General features: G+C 44.3%; 1 protein-coding gene and 1 long non-coding RNA gene across 3 annotated transcripts in view; one reads left to right on the top strand and one right to left on the bottom strand.

Moving 5' to 3' along the window:
• The window catches only part of NTN3 (netrin 3), a 128,645-nt gene that overhangs the window by 40,576 nt on the left and 64,389 nt on the right, over positions 1-23,680 (bottom strand). The window lies entirely within an intron of this gene.
• LOC148112102 (uncharacterized) lies at positions 12,332-19,744 on the top strand. The gene is made up of 3 exons (XR_015729861.1): positions 12,332-12,678; positions 13,414-13,683; positions 17,741-19,744. It is a non-coding gene; the product is annotated as an uncharacterized LOC148112102 (long non-coding RNA).

Here is a 23,680-nt window from a genome sequence, read left to right as displayed (position 1 = left end):
AGAATAAAGAAGAAAAGTGAAACAGGTAGAAAAAACGAGATATACAAAAATGATCACCATGGAAAAAACGAGATATACAAAAATGATCCCCATGTCAGTTAAGGTTAACGACCTTCTAGGCCCTAAATTCTGAACCCTTAAAAATTGCCCTCTCCTTTCCCCCCACTAACTTAGATGCGCTATTCTAACTAGCATGGATAGCATCAGGAGTGGGCTTCAGATCCTTTAGCAATAGGTTTGCTGCCCTGTTGCTGGGTGAGCGTGGCCATGGTGGGCATGGCCTAGTCAGCCACCTGCATCATAGCGGGGGGGGGGGCAGCATTTTTCGCCCTCCCTAGGCTCTGGAGGCTTTCCTCGAGCCTCCGGGAGTGAAAACAGCTTCCCCCGGGCTCCGGAAGCCCTCCGGAGGCTGGAAACAGGCCTGTCTCTGGACTTCCAGTATCTCCAGTAGGCCCATTTTTTGCCCTCCCAGACCCTCCGTGCGGCCCCTGCACTTACCTGGAATGATTGTATGGACTGCATGGAGACTCCTGGGAGGGGCGGGGCGGGGCGGGAAGGGCGGGGTAGGGTTGGCGTGGCCAGCCAGGGGTGGCATTTGGGGGTTCGCCAAACCCCAGCGATCCTTGGCTAGAGGATCGCCCAAACCCTGCCGAACCCCCAGGAGCCCACCCCTGGATAGCATAGGGTGCTAAGGCTCATTAAAACGAAAGAATTACGGCTCTGGGAAGGAGGGAAAAAGAAAAAAAAGAAAGATGAAGGGTAGGTTTCCTTCCAATGGAGAATTTTTTAGCTTTGCCAAAAAGTTAAAAAAAAAAATAGGGGAATAAAAGAGGCCTGGTTTATGTCATGGGGGGAATTTCAGAGGGAGGGTTACATTTATTTATAATGCTCGGCTCATTTTTATTATCTGAGAACTGAGCAGCCAGGGTGGTTTCTGCCTCTTAAGACTCCGGGGGTTGATTAACAATTCTGGACAAGTCTTGGCCCAAAAAAACCCCCCCACTCGATTCCCCCTTTGCTGTGAAATATGGCTTGTTACATTGCCATTAGCATTACATACTTCATTGTGTGGAGATAAAACATGGCCGTATCAGGATTCTTGGCATGTTCCCGCTGCAGGTAGAACTAACATTTCTACTGGAGCCCAGTAAATATATCGAAAGGGTGTGATTTCTCCGTTGTCGTCCAACAACATTAGATGCCGAGGAGCGGATCTCATCGGGAAGGACATTCCTTCTCTTTGAAAGAAAGCACACCACCCCCAAAGTTGAAAGAGATTTATATAGGCTGGATTAGCCGCGGAGATGCAAATTTGGAAATAATTATCATAAATTGCAGAGAAGTGGAAGGCATGTTTAGCGTAGTTGAAGAACTTGTTCTGAGTTCCCTACGTCTCCCTAAGCCACCCAGGTCTGTCTGGCTTGTTTGTTTTAGTTCTAGTGTGTTAGACAGAACTAACTAATTGTGGCTTGTAAACCATGGTTTACAATTTAAGCTCACGCCGACTGCTTCAGAGACTCCATCCAGCCACCTCCTTCTTTGCCGTCCCCTTTTGCCCTCCACTGTTCTCAGCATTAGGCTCTTTTCCAGGGAGTCCTTCCTTCTCATCAGGTGGCCAAAGTATTTGAGTTTCATCTTCAGGATCTGGCCTTCTAAAGAGCAGTCAGGGTTGATCTCCTCTAGGACTGACCGGTTTGATCGCCTTGCAGTCCAAGGGACTCACAGGAGTCTTCTCCAGCACCAGAGTTCAAAGGCCTCCATTCTTTGGCGCTCAGCCTTCCTTATGGTCCAACTTTCACAGCCATCCATTACAACTGGGAAAACCATCGCCTTGACTATACGCACTTTTGTTGGCAGGGTGATGTCTCTGCTTTTTGGTACGCTGTCTAGATTTGCCATAGCTTTCCTCCCCAGAAGCAAGCGTCTTTTAATTTCTTGGCTGCAAAGAACCCTGAATTTGAGGATTTTATTCAAATACCCACTTATGCTAGATTTTACTTGGCCTCGTCTAGTGGTGGGATTCAGCCAGTTCGCACCACTTCGGGAGAACCGGTTGTTAACTTTCTGAGCAGTTTGGCAAACTGGTTGTTGGAAGAAATCATGAGGGCAGAGAACCGGTTGTTAAATTATTTGAATCCCACCACTGGCCTCGTCATGCCGAGGAACCAAACTACTCATGGTTTATACCTTAGTGTCTGGTGAAAAATCCATGTTTGTCTATTACTTCATGGTTAAAACACCTCGTCTTAGTCTGCTGGGTAGCCCTTCTAAGGTGCCTTCAAGGGCACCAGAAGAGGACAGATGGTCTAGCTTGACCATCAGTTCCTCCAAAAACACAGCAACTCTGTTCCCAGAGGGAAAAAGCTTCCTGCAAGGCTCCAGCTTCAAAGCATGTTGTGACTAAAGGACAACTCAACCTCAAACTGAGGACTCCGCCACCCGCTGCCATGTGTTATCCCAGCTGAATCCCTCAAATACCCTCATCGGAAACATGTCCATTTCCAACGCCGGCCAAGATCTGATAAGGCCCATTGCATCTGTTCCCCATTTAGAAGCTGCAAGCTTGTTTCTCTCTCTGTGTTTTCAGGAAGACCTCTTGATTTGGGCCATGGTGCTCAGGCAAAATCCCATCTGGTGAACATTAAGGGAGCGATAACATCTCTCTTTGGGAGGGTAGAAGGGTGTGCATGTGAGCGTGCGTTTTTGTTTGGTTTGGGAATTGCGTTTGACTGTTACACACTGATGGAAAACATGATATGAATCTTCCCCCTCTCCCACCTCCATCTTCCAACAGGCACTGGGCCAAAACGGGTTGGTGGGATGCTCACGGCTTTTAAGTGTAACTCTTCCTTTTTCCCTCCATTAAGGACCACCACCAATGGGACTTGAGAGGTTCTGTGCTAGGAAGGGTAGAAGGTGAGAGATGAAGAAGGCAACTAGTAGTAAGGTAGAGGAACACAACGTGCACCATTGGAGGACTTGAAAGAATAGGTTAGGGCAGTGGTGAAATCCAAATTTTTTTACTACCAGTTCTGTGGGCGTGGCTTGGTGGACATGGCAATGGAAGGATATTGCAAAATCTCCATTCAAACCCCACTTCAGGGGAAGGATATTGCAAAATCTCCATTCCCACCCCACTCTGGGGCCAGTCAGAAGTGGTATTTGCCAGTTCTCCGAACTGCTCAAAATTTCCGCTACTGGTTCTCCAGAACCTATCAGAACCTGCTGGATTTCACCCCTGGATTAGGGACAGATTATCTCAGAGAAGATCTACTGATCGGGTTGCTAGGAGTCCAAAATGACTTGATAGCATGTAATGAAAACCAGAAATTGGTACAGCAGAGAGATAGAGACTAACTTGGAAACTTTCATCCTGAGATGAGTGGTGAAATCCAAATTTTTTTACTACCAGTTCTGTGGGCGTGGCTTGGGGGGCGTGGTGTGGCTTGGGGGGCATGGCAGGGGGAGGATACTGCAAAATCTCCATTCCACCCCACTCTGGGGCCAGCCAGAGGTGGTATTTGCCGGTTTTGGGTGCATTTTTATTCTTGACTGATTTATTACTGGCAGTTTGCTAATTTTATTACTGATTCCTATTCTCTTTTAATGCTGATCTTATCTGTTTTATCCAATAATTTCAACTGTTGTAAAGCCTCCAGAGTTTTGCTGTCTTGTTTTTATTTTTTTTAAAAAAATACTACGCAGAAACACTTATCTAAACATTCTATTATAAACCAATATAACAAATCATAGAAATATGGAGAAGATCTTGGCGGAATGTATGAATGATTCAACTTAATACGCCTGCATTTGTTACTTATATTAAAATGGCCAAAGGGCAATCAATTTGATATGAATGTTTTTAAAATCTTCTCATTCAACTGTTTTAAAAAACATTTCTTCAAAAGTCCATGTTGTCTTTAGCCAATCTGTTATAGATTAAACCAGGGGTGGGCTTCAAAAATTTTAGCAAGGGGTTCTCTGCCCGGTTGCTGGGTGGGTGTGGCTAGTTGGTCACCTGCACCACAGCGGGGGGTGGGGGTGGTTGCCCTCCCCGGGCTCCAGAGGCTTTCCTCAAGCCTCTCGGAGGGCAAAAATAGCCTCCCAGACTTCAGAGGCCCTCTGGAGGCCAGAAACGGGCCCATTTCTGGCCTTCCCAAACTTCCGGTAGGCCCATTCTTCGCCCTCCCTGAGCCTCCATGTATGCCCTGCACTTACCTGCATCCAAAATGGGCCACTTGGGGACTCCTGGGAGGGGAAAGGAGGGGAGGGGTGGGCGGGGCCAGCCAGGAATGGGATTTGGGGGTTCTCCGAACTGCACAGAATCTTAGCTAGAGGTTCTCCCAAACCCCTGCGAACCCCCATGAGCCCCTCCCTGGATGAAACCTCTCAGTTGGTGAGAATGGGATGAACTAACTTTATTTTACCGAGTTCGTTTATGAAATGAGAGTAAGTATGGAAATGTTTCTCAAACCTGGTGATGGGCATGCGAGTTCCCAGATTGTCCCAAGAAGCTTCTTCAGTTCTTTCGAGAAAGCATCTTTGAGAGAACCATGACCTGGATGACTGAGAATCTCCATAGACATTCAGTTCCCAGGATTCCCCAGCCAGCCAGGTTGGCTAGGGGATTCTGGAAGCTGAAATTCACCTCTTTTATCTTGTCAAGGTTGAGAAATACTGCAATACATTTTAACGGTTAAGGACGCAGGTTCTAATCTGGCCTTGAGTATTGGAAGCCAATTGGGTGACATTGAGTCAATCCTTCCTACTTGGTCCTAATCAATTTATTCATTGATAGTGATTAATAAACTAATAATGCTATGTGTTGACTTCTTGATATGGTCACAGACACACATTTCTCCCCACTTTTCATGTGTGGATTGTCACCATTTCACTTTTTTATCATACACTACAGATACCCCCCAACAGTGGCATGAATTTTTTGGGGGAAATTTGGACTGGAAAAATCTGAATTGAGTGTAATTAATTTCAGATGTTTATTACTTTTAGTTTTTTTTAAAAAGGTAAAAATTTCCCTGTCTTATCTGACTCTGAGGCACCGTGTTCATCTCTGATTCTTGGCTAAGGGAGCCAGCATTGTCTGAAGATATTTCTGTGTGGTCAATATGACTACACGCCGAGGCACACAGAATGCTGTCACTTTCCCACCAAAGTGGTACCTATTTATCTACTCGCATTTGCAGGAGCTGGAGCAAGAACCGCAGCTCGCCCGTTGCGAGGCGAAACAAAGTTTAAAACCAGGAGGAGAATAGACTATGTTTAATGGAGTGGAAAAGCATCTAAAACAGACCAAATTCTTGCCAGAGAAGAAGCTCAATAAATTGCTATTAATGCTCTATCCCAGTGATGGCTAACCTTTTTGCCGTCGCGTGCCAAAAGTGAGGTGAGTGCGGGGGGGGGGTCACATGCGCGTGTGCCCACACCCATAATTCAATGCACCCTGCCCCCCGCGCATGCACGTGCAACCCCCCCACTCCCCCCCACTTTTGGCACACAATGGCACGGTGGGCCCGGTAAACCCGTTTTTCGCCCTCCCCAGGCTCCAGAGGCTTTTTTAGAGCCTGGGAAGGGCGAAAACAGCCTTTCCCATCCCGCCGGAGACAGGAAACAGCCCATTCCCTGACTTCCGGTGGGCCCGGAAGGCTAGAAAATCAGGTGGCTGGCACGCGCATGCGCACTGGAGCTGAGCTAGGGCAAAGCTCGCGTGCCCACAGATATGGCTCCACGTGCCACCTGTGGCACGCGTGCCATAGGTTCGGCATTACAGCTCTATCCATTCTAACAGAATTAAAAGCTTCTCTTCGAATTATTTCATTATATATTTAAATTAATTATTAATTTTAATTATTAATAATTAATAAATTATTAAATTAATTAATTAATTAATTAAATTAATTATTTAAACCGCTTGCAAATAAAACACCTCCGCTTTGCTTTCATTGCTTAAATTCCAAAGGGGGAAATGAAGAAGAGTGTGGAATATACGCATGGAAACTAACACGCATGGAGAGACGCTTCCTAGCAGTAATAACTTGGAAACAGTCATTCAAAAACAAGCTGCTCCAATGGACCGATGTGGAATGGGTATCCAGGGGGTTATGTTAGCAATTAGCTTTATGAACTGATACATTTTTTAGAAATGGAAAATGACCATGGAGAAGAAGAAAAAAAACCCTGTAGTGGAAAAATCCCTGAAATTTTTTTCCCCGTCAAGAGAAAACATTGCCAAACCCACATCCCCCGTTAGAAAGGCATGTCAGCAAGAGGTAGACTTCCGGGACTCTTGATCCAGAGCTTGGGTGGGAGAGTTAGAGGGCAAAACATGCACAGGGCCAACAGCGTTACTAAAACGCCACTCTGTTCTTCAAAGGTGCCCGGAGAGATAAGAAAAGTCTTGCCGATCTAATCTAGGCCCTTATTCTTAATCCATTAAGCGAGGGCATCTGTCATCGTTCAATGAAGGCCTCGGTTGGTAAGCAAATGTATCGTCCGCAATAGGTTGGGGTGGTTTTTTTCTGCCAGTAACGGGAAGTAAATGATGGTTTCTGGCCAAAAAACAAAACCCATGGTACATTGCGCTCAGATGACTGTGTGACATTGCAAATAGGTGTAAATGCAGGCTAGTTGCCGAGTGCCCAGAATAGAATTTAGAATAACAGAGTTGGAAGGAACCTTAGAGGTCTTCTAATCCAACCCCCTGCTTAGGCAGGAAACCTTACACCACTTCAGACAAATGGTTGTCCAATATCTTCTTCAAAACTTCCAGTGTTGGAGCATTCACAACTTCTGGAGGTAAGTTGTTCCACTGATTAATTAGAAATTTCTCCTTAGTTCTAAGTTGCTTCTCTCCTTGATTAGTTTCCACCCATTGCTTCTTGTCCTGCCCTCAGGTGCTTTGGAGAATAGCTTGACTCCCTCCTCTTTGTGGCAACCCCTGAGATATTGGAAGACTGCTATCATGTCTCCCCTAGTCCTTCTTTTCATTAAACTAGACATATCCAATTCCTGCAAACGTTCTTCATATATTTTAGCCTTCAATCCCCTAATCCTCTTGGTTGCTCATCTCTGCACTCTTTCTAGAGTCTCAACATCTTTTTTACATCATGGCAACCAAAACTGGATGCAATAGACTAGACTAGAATTCTTTATTGGCCAAGTGTGATTGGACACACAAGGAATTTGTTTTTGGTGCATAAGCTCTCAGTGTACATAAAGAAAAAATAAAATATATTCGTCAAGAATCATAAGATACAACACTTAGTGATAGTCATAGGATACTAATAAGCAATCAAATCATACTAGGAGACAATAAAAACAATATAAGTTGTAAAGATACAAGCAACATGGATATAGCCATAAGTGGGAAGAGAAAGCTACTAGTAAGGATGAGAAGAAGAAGAGTAATACAGTCTTAGTAGTTAATTTGACAGTGTTGTGGGAATTAGTTGTTTAGCAGAGTGATGGCGTTTGGGAAAAAACTGTCCTTGTGTCTTGTTGTTCTGGTGTGCAGTGCTCTATAGCATCATTTAGAGGATAGAAGTTGAAACAATTTATGTCCAAGATGTGATTTCATGACCACTGGAGAGAGGGCGGTCATCAGAACTTTGAATCTCAATTGTAAGTCCCTTTTGGGGGTTCCGTCATAACTTTGAGTGATCACTAAACAACCGATCCTAAGTTGAGAACTACTTGTATAAACTCTTATAGGCAGCCTGTAACCTCCAGCTTCATGTTCAGGGTATTCCAAATCAACTGAATTGGGTGTAGTGTGTCAGGCACAAAGAATCAAGAATACTCTCCGAGTTCAAAGCACTGAAGAGTTTATTATTGCTACCTATATAAAAAATGGTGCTGGAAAAGACTCTTGAGAATCCCTTGGACTGCCAGGAGATCCAATCAGTCAACCCTAAAGGAAATCAACTGTCCTTTGGAAGGACAGATGCTGAAACTGAAGCTCAAATATTTTGACCACTAAATGAGAAGAGAGGACTCGTCAAAAATGTCCATGGAGATGCTGTCATCCAGGTCATGGTTGTCCCAAAGGTGCTTTTTTCAAGAGGCAACTGGACTTTCTGGTTTTTCTTTGAAGATGTTTCGCTTCTCATCCAATAATCTTCTTCTGAAGCTTCTGAAGAAGCTTCTTGGATGAGAAACAAAACATGTTCAAAGAAAAACTAGAAAGTCCAGTTGCCTCTTGAAAAATAAGGACTCATTGGAAAAGACGGTGATGTTGGGAAAGATGGAAGGCAAAAGGAGAAGAGGAAGGCAGAGGACGAGATGGTTAGATAGTGTCATCGACGCAATGAGCATGAATTTGGGCAGATGGTGGAAGACAGGGGAGCCTGGCAAGCTATGGTCCATGGGGGTCGCGAAAAGTCTGACATGACTCAGACTGAACAACAACAAAAACGCACAAGAATCTGATCAACTAGTGATCCAAGTTGAATTGGATTAGGGTGAACAGAATTCATGGGAGGGCTGGACATGGCTTTCTTGGCTGTGTAATGACTCTAAACTGATGTCACATTTAACCCTGCCTTCCCTCTCAGCCTCCTCGTCTCCTACATCAGGGTTAGGGAATGATGGCCCTTTTATGACCTGTGGACTTCAAACTCCCAGAATTCCTGAGCCAGCCATGTTGAAGTCCACAAGTCATAAAGGGGCCATCGTTCCCCACCCCTGTCCTAGATGGTGGCCCTGTTTGTCTTCACCTGTGGTGAACAGAGTGGTCGAGGAACATGAATCGCAGGGCAAGGTAGGAGAAGCAGTAACTCCACCTTCTTCTGAGGTTGCACTTGCTCTTTTGCACCGAAGCAAAACTGTTCGGGAGGCCGCAGTTTGCCAACAATGCACTTAAACCATCCTATTTTCCTTGCCAAAGGAGCTGCCACGAACTGTGAGCTGAGGACATTTTTGCTCCTTGAAACTCAGCTGCAGCAGCAGCTTTGATAGCTCTCCCTGGATCTTGTGAGCATTTTATGGCTTTTCTTCAGTTACGGAAATTACAGAATCTCAAGACGTGCTTGCGTTGGCTTTTCAGCCACAGCAGTTCAATTAAACCAGGGGTCTGCAACCTTAAACACTCAAAGAGCCATTTGGATCTCTTTCCCACAGAAAAGAAAACACCGGGAGCCACAAAACCCTTCCCGTGCCTGACTATTTCTTGAGCGGCCACAAAACTAGCATATGTAGTTGAATTAAACATTCTGTTTTCTTCTGAAACTTTTCTTTTCTTGGATTTATCCATGGTTGGCCTATTGGGGGTCGAAAAGCTCAATAAATCACGTGCTGGCGGGTGTCGCACATTCGCGGTTATGATGCCTATTTTGAGCAACGGAGCCGCAGCAGAGGGATGAAAGAGCCACATGCGGCTCCAGAGCCGCAGGTTGCTGATCCATGAATTAAACCAAGGTTAAACGTTTTGAAGTCCAGCATTTTTCTTACTACCGAGTACCCTTTATGCTTTAGTGGCTAGCTGGCGGGAGTGGGGGAGGAGAAGTCATAATTGATCTGTTAGGTTTAAGACAGTTTTGTCTATTTTTAGATATTATTGGGGCATCATACAGAAGTCTTCCACCCAATGCGGCCTCGGTTTTTAGGAAGGGAATATAAAAAGCTTGCAATAGGGCTGCTTGGAGTGTCTTGAGTAGATAACGCTTCTGGCTTTGGCACAGAAAATGCATTAGGAGTCTGAAAATCTATTTTTGGCTCCGAGTGCAGAAACAACAAGTGAGCCTCGGTGCCTCAGTGCCGATACTTGAGACCGGGGGGGGTGGGGTATCTTGTTTTAGTTTACATCTCAATTCAAACTTGTTGAATTTTGCATTTTTCATACAGATGCTGCAATGAAAAAATGGCCATCCTGAAAACTCTGGGTTTTTCAGAATGTTGTGCAACAACTTGGCTAGCTCCCACCCTTTTCTCCTGGTAGGAAGGAAAAGCCTGCACGAAGAGGCAAGTTGATTTAGAAATGCGCAAAAATGTTTTATGTTAGAGAAAAGCATCCGCAAAATCTATTTTCTCTCTTTGTGTGTGTGTGTTTGTATGTATATGTATATATATGGTACATATACATACATACAGTATACAGTATATAATCCATCTGTCTATCAATCTTTCTAATTTATTTCATTTATTTATGTCACTGTCTGTCTTTCTGTCTGTCTGTCTGTCTGTCTGTCTGTCTGTCTATCTTATCTATCTATCTATCTATCTATCTATCTATCTATCTATCTATCTATCTATCTATCTATCTATCTAATCTCTCTCATCTATCACTCTCATCTCTGTCTATCATCCATCTTTCTCTATTATCCCTTTCATTTATTTCTATTTATATCGATTTCATTTCTCTCTCTGTCTCTCTCTGCCTCTATGTATGTGTGTGTATGTTTGTGTATGTGTGTATATATGTATATATATATGGTACATATACATACACATATATAATCCATCTGTCTATCAATCTATCTAATTTCTTTCGTGTATTTATGTCTCTGACTGTGTCTGTCTGTCTGTCTGTCTGTCTGTCTGTCTGTCTGTCTGTCTGTCTGTCTGTCTGTCTATCTATCTATCTATCTATCTATCTATCTATCTATCTATCTATCTAATCTCTCTCATCTATCACTCTCATCTCTGTCTATCATCCATCTTTTTCTATTATCCCTTTCATTTATTTCTATTTATATCAATTTCATTTCTCGGCCTCTCGGCCTCTGTGGGTGTGTGTATGTGTATGTTTGTGAATGTGTGTGGGGGTATATGTGCCTATCTGTCTGCCTATCTGAATGTTTTTTTTTAAAGACAAGTTTAATTTAAAAAAATTCTTTCATCATACATATTTTATGAACAGAGTGTTGGCCGGGTCACATCTTATACATAATCAAAATCATCATTATAATATTTCTTAATCTTCCCATTTTTTCCAATATTCATCTCTTTTGTGTATGCCTATCTGAATGTTGACTATATCAATATGTGTATCTTTATCTCTCTCTATCCATCCATCCATCCCATCCCATCCCCCGCCTGTCTATCTGTCTGTCTTTCTGTCTGTCTCCCTCTCTATCACTATGTCTCTTTATCTTTGTCTCTCACCTATCAATGTCATCTCACTCATTTATTTCTGCAGTGAAAATAGTTTCGCTGCCCCTGATCTCCAGAGATTTGAAGCAGCTTCTCCAAGGTCCTGGTCCCACTTTTTAAAAATCGTCAGTGGTGATATTACAAGAGAGAAGCCAAAGAAAATGAGGAAAAAGCCATGAGAGTCTTCTTAAAAGGAGGTTGGGGCAAATCCGAAGGATTCATTCTCAGAGACTTGTCTTGTGGAATCTTCTGGAATGTCTCTTCCCGTCTTACTTCCAGGAACAATAAATCCTTAGGTCCTGTCAGAATATTAGCAATAACTCCAAGAAGCTTTATTTATGGATTCCAGTGGCTTCGTTTTCTCTGTAACTGTGAAAACGGAAACGGGAAATGGCACTCTCTACAACTCTCATCCAGAGTCTACAGGAGTTGAGCAGCCAATAAATTTAAATGAACAAACTAAAAGAGTAAAATTCTGGAGATCTCCCTGAAAATAGATGATGTATGTCTTGTGCTATTTTGATGGACCTATTTGTCCTCTTCAAAGAAATGCATCTGATGAACCTTCACCAACCCTTCCAGGCAGGGGTGGACTTCAAAAATTTTAGCAAGGGGTTTTCTGCCTGGTTGCTAGGTGGCCGTGGCCATGGTGGGCGTGGCCTTGTCGGCCACCTGCACCATGGTGGAGAGGACATTTTTGCCCTCCCCGGGCTCCGGAGGCTTTTCTTGAGCCTCCGGGAGGGTGAAAACGGCCTCCCCAGGCTCTGGAGGCCCTCTGGAGGCCCTCTGGAGGCTGGAAATAGGCCTGTTTCCTGAACTTCTGGTAGGCCCGGTTTTTGCCCTCCCCAAGCTCTGTGCATGCCCTGCACTTACCTGAATTCAAAATGGGCCACATGGGGACTCCTGGGAGGGGTGGGGCAGGATGGGTGGGGCCGGTCATGAGTGTGATTTGGGGGTTCTCTGAACTGCACAGATTTTAGCTAGAGGTTCTCTCGAACCCCTGCGAACCCCCAGCAGCCCACCCCTGCTTCCAGGGCATTAAAGTCTGTGGTTAGGCCATCCACCAGAGTGTATCGCTTCTTAATGGAGATGCTTTGTCACTAATACTCTACAATTACGGGCTCAGAAGATCTCAGGGCAGGACTTGCCCCAACAGACTCCAAGCTGGTGTTTCAGCTCTACAAATTAGAAGAGAGGGGAAACAGAATATAATTCAACAGAGGAAGGGAGGGGAATGTTTCTCTTAAGTATTCGCCGGGAAAGGAAGACGGCTGAAAGACTGCCAGGGGTTTATGGGATGGGGGGAAGAGTAGAGCGGGTGGGAATTGACCTAGACTTCACTTCAGACACTCTGATGCAGACAGCCTCAAGCCTTCCTGAACGAATCCCCAGCTCTGCCTTGGCACCTCACTACTTTGGACCGCAAATCAGCACTTTGTGCGTACCTGTGTGGCATAGGATTGTTTCAAGGAAGGCATTTAAATCCCGAGCAAAGAACATAAGCTGAGTAACAAGAGCTTCAATTTCCACCATGCCTGGTGAAAAGCTAAGATTGGAGCAATTGGGAGAAAGGTAAATAAATGACTTGGGGAGGAAGGCTTGACAAAGATCAGCTGACTCTTTCTAACAAGCTGCCTAGTGCACAAGGTTTCACTTATTGTGTTCTAGACCAGGGGTCTTTCAAGCTTTAAGACTTGGGGACTTTTCCTTACGATTTATATTGACTGTTTTCTAATAGGATTTGATTGCTTATTTGTACCCTATGACTATCATTAAGTGTTGTACCTTATGATTCTTGACAAATGTATCTTGTCTTTTTATGTACACCGAGAGCATATGCACCAAAGACAAATTCCTTGTGTGTCCAATCACACTTGGCCAATAAAGAATTCTATTCTATTCTATTCTATTCTATTCTATTCTATTCTATTCTATTCTATTCTATTCTATTCTATTCTATTCTATTCTATTCTATTCTATTCTATTCTATTCTATTCTAATTCTATTCTATGATTCTTGATGAATGCATCTTGTCTTTTTATGTACACTGAGAGCATATGCACCAAAGACAAATTCCTTGTGTGTCCAATCACACTTGGCCAATAAAGAATTCTATTCTGTTCTGTTCTGTTCTGTTCTGTTCTGTTCTGTTCTACCCTACCCTACCCTACTCTACTCTACTCTACTCTATTCTATGTAAGCAATTGTTCATATGAAACAATGTTCTGTCTGTTTTGTAACAAGAAGAGAATGTTGTCATAATGTCCGTGGCTTCAATTTCTTACTTGCTTTAACATTCTCTTCCAGTGACTCAAGCCACGCAGTCTTGAGCAACCTGAAGATTATTTGATTTTACATTCCAAAATAAAGCTGTCGTTCCTCTGGGTCCATAACAGTAGCTTGGCACAGCTACTCAGAAATACTCTGATATAGAATTTCTCTGCCTACCTCCCGATTTGATGTTCACAGATGAAGATTAAGGAGCCAGGACAATGGATGGAAGATTGAAGTCCAGTCCTTAAAGAGAGATTAATATTTTCATGCTGAAGCAGACATTCCTGGAAATAGGCTAATAGGGTATGATTTGATTGCTTATTTGTACCCTATGACTATCATTAAGTGTTGTACCTTAGGATTCTTGACCAAAGACAAATTCCTTGTGTGTCCAATCACACTTGGCCAATAAAGAATTCTATTCTATTCTATTCTATTCTATTCTATTCTATTCTATTCTATTCTATTCTATTCTATTCTATTCTATTCTATTCTATTCTAATTCTAATTCTAATTCTAATTCTAATTCTATTCTATGATTCTTGATGAATGCATCTTGTATTTTGTGTATAATGAGAGCGTATGCACCAAAGACAAATTCCTTGTGTGTCCAATCACACTTGGCCAATAAAGAATTCTTCTCTTCTCTTCTCTTCTCTTCTCTTCTCTTCTCTTCTCTTCTCTTCTCTTCTCTTCTCTTCTCTTCTCTTCTCTTCTCTTCTCTTCTCTTCTCTTCTCTTCTCTTCTCTTCTCTTCTCTTCTCCTCTCCTCTCCTCTCCTCTCCTCTCCTCTCCTCTCTTCTCTTCTCTTCTCTCTTCTCTACTCTACTCTTCTCTCCTCTCCTCTTCACTTCTCTCCTCCTCTCCTCTCCCCTCCCCTCCCCTCCCCTGCCCTCCCCTCCCCTCCCGTTCCATTCCATTCCATTCCATTCCATTCTATTCTATGCTATTCTATTCTCAGTCATCCATCCAGGTCATGGTTTGTCCCAGTTTCAAGAGGCAACTGGACTTTCCTGGTTTTCTTTGAAGAAGTTTTGCTTCTCATCCAAGAAGCTGCTTCAGAAAACATCAGCACAGCTCCAAAACAGAGCTGAAGAAGCTTCTTGGATGAGAAGCGAAGCATCTTCGCTAAAGAAAAACCAGAAAGTCCAATCTTGAAAAAGCACCTTTGGGACAACTATGATTCCATGATTCTAAGTACAGACAGTAGGTTCTCTCTAAAATTTCTCCCCTTCTCCAACTTTTCCCCCCTTCTCTCCAGGGCCTGCAGCACATTCTTTTCTTGGCTCTACTACCTGATTTCCTTGTAACCAGAGAACGGCAGGGGCTCAAACCTGAGCGCATCTACCCACAAAACATGAGTTCCACCCTTAAGGTCTTGGCTCCAGCGTAAAACTGGGGGATGGGAAAGCCAACAAAAGAAAAGCTTGGGAGAGCCAGCTTCAAAATGAATCAATCTCAAACATAATGCCTTGTGTGCCCAATGTATTTCTCTGTACAGGCTTACCAAGAGACCGGGGAAAATTTCACAGCAGCTGTGGTTCCAAGGAGATCCTTTTCTAGCCCCACCAGAGGAAATGACTCAGGCTTGTTTTTTCTTTTTTAATTTAATTTTTTTATTTTTTGAGAAACCGCAGACTGACAAGTTCATTGCCTGCCTGCCACTCTTTGCTGGGCTGCATTTTTATGGGTGGGTGGGTGGGTATTTTTCTCATCCCCACATGCTCTCCAGGAAAGTGTGTGGAATGAAGGAAGAGAGAAATCGAGGCAACTGTCCAGCCAGAGTGGCTGTAGACAGCAGAAGGGCATTTTGGGGTCACGTCCCTTGCTCTGTGGAGGACCCCAGAGACGAAAGAAATGGAAAGGAAAAGCTGTGATGGAGAAACTTCGGGGCTGACAGTTACATCAAATCATCATCATCATTGTAAAATGGTTAAGGGACTGGAGGATAAAACATATGAAGAACGGTTGCAGGAACTGAATATGTCTAGTTTAATGAAAAGAAGGACTAGGGGAGACATGATAGCAGTCTTCCGATATCTCAGGGGCTGCCACAAAGAAGAGGGAGTCAAGCTATTCTCCAAAGCACTTGATGGCAGGACAAGAAGCAATGGATGGAAACTCATCAAGGAGAGAAGCAACCTAGAACTAAGGAAAAAATTCCTGACAGTGAGAACAATTAATCAGTGGAACAGCTTGCTTTCAGAAGTTCTGGATGCTCCAACACTGAAGCTTTCTACGAAAAGATAGGACAACCATTTGTCGGAAATGGTATAGGGTTTCCTGCTTAAGGGAAGGGGGGTTGGACTAGAAGACCTCCAAGGTCCCTTCCCACTCTGTTATTCTGTCATCGTAATAATCTATCAAGCAGAGAAGAGAATCTGACAATGACTTGTATAAAATCAGCCCGGGTGGGAAGGGGAGCTGCGAGCTCAGTTTTCGCTATTACAGCCAAAAATGGAGTCTGGGAGGACACTGCAGGCCGGTCCTTCACTGTTTCCAGGATGGCTTCACAGGCCAGATCTAAGCACCTGGATCTGGCCCATGGGCCTTGAGTTTGACACCCCTGTGCTAGACTATCAACATCTTCATCATTCATTATGAATGGTGCAGACAGTGACTGTCCATCTTGGAGCACCACCATCCTTAGTGCATGTTAGAAGGCTTGGTTCCAGACTTTATTGCTGGTAGAAGAGGGGCAGGTAGATCATTAGGCTATGATCTACTAGACTATCAACATCCTCATCACTCATTATGGATGATGTAGTTAGTGAAAGGGCCACATAACTCACCACCATCCTCCGTGCCATTACTCACACCCAATGTTGGCCTTATCTTCTGTTCCTGCCATTACCTCTCACATCCCCCCTAGCTTAAAATAGAGGCACACTTGAAAAAAAAAAGCAGTAAGGTGTGGCCAGGACAAACCTACATTTGGGTTTCGTTTCCATGCCATTTAAAACTAATTCAGCTCAACCGCAGTTTGCATGATTGCTCGCCATTCAGGCATTTAATACTTTTCTCCTCCGGTCCAATTAAAGCTGTTCCATCAGGAGCAAATTTGGATCGGTTCCAGATGCTATAACTAAGATGTTCGGGGAATACAAGAGAGGGAGGGGAGGGAGAGGATTTAGGGCCTGAAGATGGCATATTAAGAGCCAAGAGGGTTGTGTGTATAGAAGAAGGAATGGCAGAACCTGGGGGGTGGAGTTAAAAGAGGGACTAGCCTAGAATCCCTACGTAGCCACAAATAATAGAATAGAATAGAATAGAATAGAATAGAATAGAATAGAATAGAATAGAATAGAATAACAGAGTTGGAAGGGACCTTGGAGGTCTTCTAGTCCAACCCCCTGCTTAGGCAGGAAACCCTACACAACTTCAGACAAATTGGTAGCCTTGGTAGTACAGTGGTCTAAGGCACCCTGTTATTAAGCTGATTATTAAGACCAGCTGCCTGCAATTACTGCAGGTTCGAATCTCGCCAAGCCTCAAGGTTGACTCAGCCTTCCATCCTTTCTAAGGTAGGTAAATTGAGGTCCCAGTTGTGGGGGCAATAAGCTGACTTTGTATAAATATACAAAAGGATGAAGGCTATTGCTGAGCACATTGTAAGCCGCCCTGAGTCTCCGGAGAAGGGCGGCATATAAATCAAATTAAAAAAATAATAAATAAATAAATAAATGGTTATCCAACATCTTCTTAAAAACCTCCAGTGTTGGAGCATTCACAACTTCTGGAGGCCAGTTGTTCCACTGATTAATTGTTCTAACCATCAGGAAATTTCTCCTTAGTTCTAGGTTGCTTCTCTCCTTGATTAGTTTCCACCCGTTGTTTCTTATCCTGCCCTCAGGTGCTTTGGAGAATAGCTTGACTCCCTCTTCTTTGTGGCAGCCCCTGAGATATTGGAAGACTGCTATCATGTCTCCCCTGGTCCTTCTTTTCATTAAACTAGACATACCCAGTTCCTGCAACCGTTCTTCATATGTTTTAGCCTCCTGTCCCCTAATCATCTTTGTTGCTCTTCTCTGCACTCTTTCTAGAGTCTCCACATCTTGTTTTTACATCGTGGCGACCAAAAGTGAATGCAGTATTCCAAGTGTAGCCTTACCAAGGCCTTATAAAGTTGCATTAACACTTCACGTGATCTTGATTCTATCCCCTCTGTTTATGCAGCCTAGAACTGTGTTGGCTTTTTAAACAGCTGCTGCACACTGCAGGCTCATACTTAAATGGTTGTCCACTAAGATTCCAAGATCCCTCTCACAGTTACTACTATTGAGCAAGGTACCACCTATACTGTACCTGTGCATTTTGTTTTTCTTGCCTAAATGTAGAACCTCGCTTTTTGTTTTTTCCAGAAAAAAGATGGGACAACTTATTCTTCAAAGCACCTGAAGGCAGGACAAGAAGTAGTGGGTAGAAGCTTAATACAGAGAGATCCAACCTAGAATTAAGGAGAACCATTGAATTCTGTTGACCCTGATTTAACTCCAAGCAAGTGCTAAGTTTTCGTTGAGAAGATTCCTAGACTGTTTAGCAATACATTGGCTTACGTGTTGACCTGCCCTGTCATGCCTGACATTGTGAGATGACTAGTCGGAGTTCCCTGTTCACCCACTTCCTTATCTGTAGGTTGGCTAAATTGTCCCGGGGATGTGTCATTTCCCTTCCCTTTGCTACATCTCCAGATCTCCTGGCCTTCACAAGCCACGTCTCTTTTCTCAGTGCCAAGGACGTAGCTAGTCATATTTCCCCTCTCCACCCCCCTCACCCCGTCTCCTTCCCTGTGGTATCTTCTGGCTGGAAACCAAACTTGGTTTCCAAGTTTGACTTCAGTTCTGTGTTGCAATCCCTCCCAGATGGCTTTTCGAGAAACAGAGGGAGTCCTTCCAAGGTGGCGGGGCAACAAAATTCACCATGTGCTTGAGCGGAGAGCATGAACTTTTCAGACGGAGATGTCATGATAGGGGGAAAAAAAGAGGCACAGATGGTGAAGCCTTGCCAGATCGCCCGCCTGGGTGATTTAACAATGATGTCTCCGTTCGCTAATAATCTGGGTGAGAAGGAAGTCTCCGTCCTGCTTCTCTCGGTCTGGATTTTTACAAGACGCTTGTTAACGTTGGAACATTTTTCTGTGTGTGGCGCACGTTTTGTCCGATTCCCTTGAGACAGATTGCGGTGTTATTTTTTTTCTAGGCCATTCAGGAAGACTGAAGAAAGGGTTCTCCAAAGCACTCAGAATGAGGCCTGTCTTCAAACAGAAATACCAAGTTCTTGCTGGTTTGTAGGACACCCAGCGATGAAGCGCTGTGAACTGCCAGGAAATTTATTTTCTTGGAACCAAAACATTTGCAGTTTCTGGAAAAAAGACAGCTTGCTTTGCTGTGTAAACCTTGGCTTTTGCTCTACCAAATACCTTACAAGGGTCAGTGCTTATAAACAAAAAGCAAATAATAATGATGGTTAAACAAAAAACATATCTTGAGATTACTGAATTCTGTACGCATAACCGTAGAAATGGTGGTAGACTTTAAGAGAAACCCTTCCATACTTCGACCTCTTGCAATACTAGACAACACAGTATCAACAGTAGAGACCTTCAAATTTCTAGGTTCTACCATATCTCAAGACCTAAAATGGACACCTAACATCAAAAATGTCATCAAAATAGCACAACAAAGAATGTTCTTTCTCAAGAAGCTCAAACTACCCAAGGAGCTGCTCATACAGTTCTACAGAGGAATTATTGAGTCTGTCTTCTGCACCTCTATAACTGTCTGGTTTGGTTCTGCAACCCAACAAGAGAGACACAGACTTTAGAGGATAATTAGAACTACAGAAAAAACAATGGCTACCAATCTGCCTTCCATTGAGGACCTGTATACCGCACGGGTCAAAAAGAGGGCTGTGAAAATATCTACAGACCCCTCGCATCCTGGACATAAACTGTTTCAACTCCTACCCTCAAAACGAAGCTATAGAGCACTGCACACCAGAACAATTAGACACAAAGACAGTTTTTTCCCAAATGCCATCACTGCTAAACAAATAATTCCCTCAACACTGTCAAATTATTCACTAAGTCTACATTACTATTAATCTTCTCATCGTTCCTATCACCTTTCTCCCACTTATGACTGCATCACTGTAACTTTGTTCCTTGAATCCTTATGATTTATACTGATTGTTTCCCAGTATGATTTGATTGCTTATTTGTTCCCTATGACTATCATTAAGTGTTGTACCTTATGATTCTTGACGAATGTATTTTGTCATTTTAGGTACACTGAGAGCATTTGCACCAAAGACGAATTCCTTGTGTGTCCAATCACACTTGGCCAATAAAGAATTCTATTCTATTCTATTCTATTCTATTCTATTCTATTCTATTCTATTCTATTCTATTCTATTCTATTCTATTCTATTCTATTCTATTCTATTCTACTCTACTCTACTCTACTCTACTCTACTCTACTCTACTCTACTCTACTCTACTCTGATATTGGAAATCTTCCGTTTGATGGGAGGTGACTTTGAAATAAAAAGAGAAAGAAAGATACTTATGCAAAACCCCATTTGGGTTTTGCAAGAGGCAGGCATGGATACAAGGAAGAGGGATGGCCCCAGGATCACTTTTAGATATTTAACAGTGCCCCTCTTGACATGGCCGTAGAAGCGAGGAAACAGAGAAAGCATCCCAAGTCATATCTATGATAGTTTGATGGGGATGAATCAGACTCTCCCAAGTGGAGAATTACAATCAGCCTTGAGTCAAAGCTCAGAGCCTCCAGCTTGATTTGGCTCAGAGAAGTCTCGCCTAGACTGTCTTCCAACTTTCCAGACCAAAAGATAAAACAGAATAAGAAAGTTTGAAGGTCTTCTAATCCAACCCCTTTCCTCATGCAGAAGATCCTATATCATTCCAGAGACAAATGGTTGTCCAATCTCTTCTTAAAAACTTCCAGTGTTGGAGCATTCACAACTTCTAGAGGCAAGTTGTTCCACTGATTAATTGTTCCCACTGTCAGGAAATTTCTCCTTAGTTCTAGGTTGCTTCTCCCCTTGATTAGTTTCCATCCGTTGCCTTAGAATGGGGTTGGCTCTCTGGTTATAAACTATACTTCCACCAACACTGGTAGGGAAAGCCATTGTAGATAAAAACAGAAAGCAAATCTCACTCCCTTCTAGCACTGATGATGTTACCTAGTTTGGTAATTAAAGGTCTGCAAGAAACCCACCAAACTCAGAGAGCACCAAGGACTCCACAGGTTGAATAGAATAGAACCGTGATGGCGAACCTATGGCACGCGTGCCACAGGCGGCACGCAGAACCATGTCGCCTGGCATGCCAGCTCAGCTCCGGCATGCATGCGTCGGAGTCTCTGGAGGCTGGGGACAGCAAAAAAGTCACTTCCTGTCCAACAGGCTGTTTTGGGCCTCCGGGGGGGCATCCGAGGGGATGGGGAAGTCTGTTTTCGCCCTCCCCAGGTGCATAGAGAGGATCTGGAGCCAGATGAGAAAGAAAAACAGGCCTACTGGGCCATCATGTGCTAGGAGCAGGGGGGCAGGGGGGGGTCGCATGCGTGGGGCAGGGCTCATAGAATTATGGGTGTAGGTATGCATGCACGCGAACCTCCCCTGCCCCCCCTTCCTGGCACGCGATGGCAAAAAGGTTAGCCATCACTGGAATAGAATAACAGAGTTGGAAAGGACTTTGGAGGTCTTTTAGTCCAGGTGCTTTGGAAAATAGGTTGACCTCCCCCTCTTCTTGGTGTCATGCAGCCCTTTAGAACATTAAACACCCTTGTCCGCAAAGGAGCTTCTCTGAACATCAGGAATAGAGTCAGCAAACTTTGGGTAAATCCTGTATATTTCAGAGCCAGCCTGCTTGCTGAGGGCGAATCCAGATGTGCAGATGATTTCACAACAGCCCTAGCCCTTTTTTTTTGCATTGGCCAAGCATGGAAGGAACACCAGAACTGAGATGGCTTCCTGTCCCAGCAAGGGATCCTAACCACATGGTCTCACGTGGAAAGAGGAAAGGAGAAACCTCAAGAGTTGACTGCTGTGATGGTTGATGGAGAAAGACAAACTGGATCTTCTCTGGCTCAGGGTTTTTAAAACCCCAGGGACGGGCCTGACAGCAGGAACAGTAATTTAGCACACAGTCCCTCGAACGCAGATCCACCAGAAACATGGTTTGAATTTTGGTTCCTTGTTTTGTATAAATGTCTTTATCCATATGCAGGGAATTATCTTCTGGACATTGGAACTGAACTTTTGATCCCCTTGACCAGTGGTGGGATTCGAATAATTTAACAACTGGTTCTCTGCCCTGATGACTGGCTGGGTGGGCGTGGCCATGGTGGGCGTGGCCATGGTGTGTGACAGGCAGCACTCGACTTCCTGCACCCTCCCGGGAGCAAAAACGGGTTGCGCGGGGGAGCGTGCTGCCCCCCACGGCCTGTTTTGGACCTAGTAGGCCTCCCTGCAGCTTCCTGGGAGGAAAAACGGGCCCCGGGAGGGGGGGTAGGCCTACACATCCCCCGTGCCCCATTTTGGGCCTAGTAGGCCTCCCTGCACTTACCTGGGAGCCAAAATGGGGGGGGGGCATGGGGACTTCTGAAAGGGGTGGGTTCTCTGCCTGGTTGCTGAGTGGGCGTGGCCATGGTGGGCATGGCCTAGCCGGCCTCCTGCACCACAGTGGGGGGAGGGGCATTTTGCCCTCCCTGAGCACTGGAGGTTTTCCTTGAGCCTTCAGGAGGGTGAAAACGGCCTCCCCAGGCTCCGGAGGCTCTTCTCAAACTTCCGGTAGGCCCGTTTTTCTCCCTCCCTGAGTCTCCGTACATGCCCTGCACTTATCTGCCTCCAAAACAGGCTGCGTGGGGACTCCTGGGGGTGGTGGTGGAGTGGGCGGGGCCAGCCAGGAGTGGGATTTGGGGGTTCTCTGAACTGCACAGAATCTTAGCTAGAGGTTTTCCCGAACCCCTGCAAACTCCCAGCAGCCCATCCTTGATCATATCCTTCCTTGTGGACATTGACACATTGAGGAAGCTGGTGAAGGCTTGTGGGCTTCAATGGGTCTTTACCCACCAATGGTGCATGCAGTATGGAGGCCACAGAAGCCCTACGAAGGAGCAAAACTGTCACTGGTTCTCCAGTTATTTCTCCGATCCCAGTTGGCAGGCTGCCATCTTACGTTATCGCAAGTGAGGATGACTCCCTCAAGTCTGGTGCCAATTTTGTTTCTTCTTTGACCTACAAAGTAGGAGCACACCGCCCTCCTGCAGATGTTGGCAGAGCCGGATGGCTCTACTCATAAGGTGTGGCATCGTACCGCACTTTTCAAGACAGTCCCAAATGGGATGACGGGAAGTCTGACTGAAGGAAAGCCCCAAACTAGGGAATCAAAAGTAAAATCTGAGATTACATCTAGGAAAATTTTATTTTATTTATGTATTTATTAGACGTTTATCCTGCTTTTCTAAGTAAATTTAGGCAGCAAACATTCGTAACACTGCTCCCTCCGCCTCTTTTTCTCCACAACAACAATCTTGTGAGGTGGATTGGACTGAGAGAGAGAGAGTGACTGGCCCAAAGTCACCCAGTCTGCTTTCAAGCCTAAAGTGGGACTAGAATTCACCGTCTCCTGGTGATTGGCCCAAAGCCACCCAGTCAGTTTTCATGCCTAAGGCAGGACTAGAACTCACCGTCTCCTGGTCATTGACCCAGTCATCCATCTGGCTTTCATACCTAAGGTGGGACTAGAATTCACCATCTCCTGGTGATTGGCCCAAAGTCACCCAGTTGGCTTTCATGCCTAAAGTGGGACTTGAACTCACTGTGTCCTAGGTTAACACCTTCACCACTACACCAAATTGCTTATTATTTAATCTCAGGCTCTTTGGCTGTTCACGAGGTAGGTGGCTGAGCCCATAGGTGTGGCTTGTATTGTGAGTCTTGTTGTAGTGTCTCAGTTATTGCATTTTGATGGTTTTAACTCTGCTTTGTATTTTGTTGAATATGTGTTTGTTTATTTGTTGTTAGTTATCCCGAGTAACGTACATCAGATAAGCAGCCATATTAGTTCTCTAAATAAACAAACAAACATAATTTTGATTTAATAGTTCAGTGTCGAGACCGCCTGACTCCACCACGACTCTGGGTGGCTTACAATTAAAAAATAATTAAAAAGAAAACAGAGATATCAAAGAAAAGGGAAGACAAACCACAAAGAGTGCAGCAATTATTTTATGCTGATGGAGGAATCAACCAAAGTATAAAAAAATGGATCTCAT

The sequence above is a fragment of the Pantherophis guttatus genome, chromosome 14, assembly GCF_059756535.1.
Source record: "Pantherophis guttatus breed Tessera chromosome 14, ASM5975653v1, whole genome shotgun sequence".
NCBI lineage: Eukaryota > Metazoa > Chordata > Lepidosauria > Squamata > Colubridae > Pantherophis > Pantherophis guttatus.
Note: the sequence above shows the minus strand (reverse complement) of the source record. Positions and strands in the feature narration are given on the sequence as shown.